We start from the raw sequence: 3501 nt of genomic DNA, 5'->3' as shown, positions 1-3501 counted from the left end.
TGAATAAGTACCACAGTTCTCACCTTTTTTATATGTAAAAAGAAAATACTTTGAAAATTCTTTGAAGCTTGGACAAAAATTCTTTTTTTTTATTTTTTTATTTTTCTTTTATTTATTTTTTTAATTTAATTTTATTTTTTAAACTTTACATAATTGTATTAGTTTTGCCAAATATCAAAAATTCTGTAGCTATATTCTTAGATCGTTCTGTAGAGTCTTCACAATTCAGATGATACAAGGGAAGCTTCAGATCAGTGTTTTAGAGAATTCATTTCACCTCTCATGATCTCATTAATCAGGAGAATGTTGGTGGCAATAACAGTGCAGAAGTGAAGAAGCTGTTTCTACACAAAATAGCTATCCCATATGTCTACTTCTTCTGCTACCCCTGGCTCACCTGTGTTCAAGTCCACATCCACAAGTAGACCTGATTCCGAATGTTCTGCTTGAATTTTAACTGTTTCCAAAGGTTTAAAACCAGAATGCTGAACAAGAATTTGGGGATAATGAGCAAGGCATTGGTAAATGCATTCCAAGTTGGGTCCTGACTTTTACACTGGGCTTGTATTTAATCAAGACTTCTGCCATTGCTTATCCACTCCACTAGCGCCTGGAATTACAAAGTCATCATCAATAGCATTTTTATTAGCCCTCAAGGCATTTATGATTGCACCTTTGATTTGAGTAAGTGTGTGCTTATTTGGTCCTTTGATCAATAATGTGAGAGGACAATGACCGTTTAATTTCTCAACAAAGGTGAACTTCTTTTCTTCTGATGGATATTCATAGACAAGTCCTGCACATCCCAAACAATCAGGATTTGGGCCACCAAGAGAATTTAGGGCTAGCCCACCATAAGCAAGAGCCAGCCTTTCCGTACTTCTTTTAGCTCTTCTCAGATCTAGTCTGCCTCTTTTCAAAAGCATCTAATAAAATGGTATCAATTTCCTTTCAACGAAGAACAGCAAATTCTTTATCCGAATCACTACAGACTTTCTTTTTCAGGTCTATTATTTTTTGACTCTGTCTTCAATGAATTTTGTTTTAGCTCTTACTAGTTTCTCCTTCTCCTCTCTACTCTTGTTTAAAAAAAAACAAACAGAATTCACCTCTTTTTTTTTTCATATTCTAATAACACCACATTGTATCTGAGGATGCACACCTCTTTCACTATCTTTTTCATATCAGGATGCTGTGCCCCATAGTCCAAAACAAGACCTCTGATTAAGCCTGGATTGGTTTCAGGTTTATGTTTCATCCCCATGATCTCAACCATGATGAAGTCAATAGGTTCATCTTTTCTTCTTATGCCCAAAATAGAGTTCACTGTAGCCTCTGTTAAGACATCAGCAAGTTCAGCATGAGCTTTAGTTCATAGAGATATTCAGGGCACATCTATCTATAAGTGTTTCCTTGTCCATCTCTTTGTTTACTTTGTTCCAAAAACTGAAGTGCATTTCCTTTGAAGCTTCAGATACTTTTGTAATTATTCTGGGATGAAGATTTTCAAACATGTAGAGAGCCATGTGCTTTCAGTTCAGTCGCTCAGTCTTGTCCAACTCTTTGCGACTGCATGAATCACAGCAAGTCAAGCCTCCCTGTCCATCACCAACTCCCAGAGTTCACTCAAACTCATGTCCATCGAGTCGGTGATGCCATCCAGCCATCTCATCCTCTGTCATCCCCTTCTCCTCCTACCCACAATCCCTCCCAGCATCAGAGTCTTTTCCAATGAGGCAACTCTTCACATGAGGTGGCCAAAGTATTGGAGTTTCAGCTTTAGCATCATTCCTTCCAATGAACACCCAGGACTGATCTCCTTTAGGATGGACTGGTTGGATCTCCTTGCAGTCCAAGGGACACTCGAGAATCTTCTCCAGCACCACAGTTCAAAAGCATCAATTCTTTGGTTTTCAGCTTTCTTTACAGTCCAAATCTCACATCCATATGTGACCACTGAAAAAACCATAGTCTTGACTAGACGGACCTTTGTTGGCAAAGTAATGTCTCTGCTTTTGAATATGCTATCTAGGTTGGTCATAACTTTCCTTACAAGGAGTAAGCATCTTTTAATTTCATGGCTGCAATCACCATCTATAGTGATTTTGGAGCCCTCCCAAAAAAAGTCTAACACTGTTTCCCCATCTATTTCCCATGAAGTGATGGGACCAGATGCCATGATCTTCATTTTCTGAATGTTGAGCTTTAAGCCAACTTTTTCACTCTCCTCTTTCACTTTCATCAAGAGGCTTTTTAGTTCCTCTTTACTTTCTGCCATGTGCTTTAGGAGCTCTCTAATGGTTAGGACACTGGCAGTATACCATCCACAGTTTTGTCATCCTGGGCTGTTGCTACTTTGGCTGTTAAGGAGGTTGTCAGGTGTTGAATTTGCAATTTATGAAGAAGCACATTTCCATCTTTAGTAGCTTGATGTCTCCAGCACCAGAAGCAAGCATCTTCATGGTGCCCTTAGGTTCCAGGTTGATCCTCGGCACGTCCTACATCCCTTGAACCCCTGCACTGCACTGATATTGACCACCAATGCTGCTTGGGCTCAGGCCACCTCGGCCTTGGGGTTTAGGATTTTCACAGCCCCCATAGCTGACCCAGCAGAGTAAGATAAGGGTCCTGGCATATGGAAAGCCCTGAGGCAGTTCAGTGTGACCAACAACTTACTTTTTCTTTACTCCAAATTCAGAATTCTTTATACAAAGTATCAGTGAGTTTCTAATTGCCAAATTCAGCCAGCCTTTGCTGAATTGATCTTACCCTATCTCTTTGCTGAGATAGCTTCATAATACACTTTCTATAATGCTTCTCTATGCTTGATATCTTTATCCTCTGGTTCTTCTCTCTGTGATGGTTCCTTTGTAATATCACCATCTGTCTCTGCTAGTACTTTTTATCTATGCAATTACATGCTGCTTATGCATCAGTTATTCTTAAAAGTGTATCTGCACCCTTTATTCCTCACCTTGCTTTCTAGATACTCACACATATCTGGTGGTGGGTCATATCTGTATTTTTTACAAGCTACTAAAATCTCTTCCTGACCTTACTGGATATCACTATTCCCCACTCTCCTTATACATGTTCCGCATCCTAACTCTATCTTCATCAATAGTACTATCCTCCAGTCACTAGGCCAGATCTGAGACTACCCTCCTATTCCTAAAGCCTCACAACTGGTCACTTTAACTATACCTCAGGGTCACTCAAATCACAGTTCCTGTCTCTGAGGTTATCTTTGTTCACTGAAGTTTTATGCTTTCAGGGTGAGTTTTCTACAAATCAATATCATCAAGCCCTTCTACTAACCCCTGAGTTTCTTCCCAAGACCTTGACAATGAAGAACAAGTACCTCTGGATGGTAAACAAGACTTTACATGACCTGAGCTTCACTAACTCTCCAGGTATCTACTATTGATTCCATTTTCTATCCCACTCTTTTGACAAAAGCAAAATAATTTTCTGTTCTTTCTTGGCCCCTAGTCTTTTTTC

At 39.4% G+C, this 3501-nt stretch overlaps 1 pseudogene; it reads right to left on the bottom strand.

The window, feature by feature from the left end:
* Positions 1 to 251: 251 nt before the first annotated feature.
* On the bottom strand, positions 252 to 2599 carry LOC102401235 (annotated as a pseudogene).
* Between the last annotated feature and the right edge of the window lie 902 nt (positions 2600 to 3501).

Source organism: Bubalus bubalis, chromosome 13 (genome assembly GCF_019923935.1).
Source record: "Bubalus bubalis isolate 160015118507 breed Murrah chromosome 13, NDDB_SH_1, whole genome shotgun sequence".
Lineage (NCBI taxonomy): Eukaryota > Metazoa > Chordata > Mammalia > Artiodactyla > Bovidae > Bubalus > Bubalus bubalis.
The sequence above is the reverse complement of the archived record's forward strand: the minus strand, read 5'-3'. Positions and strand labels throughout refer to the sequence as shown.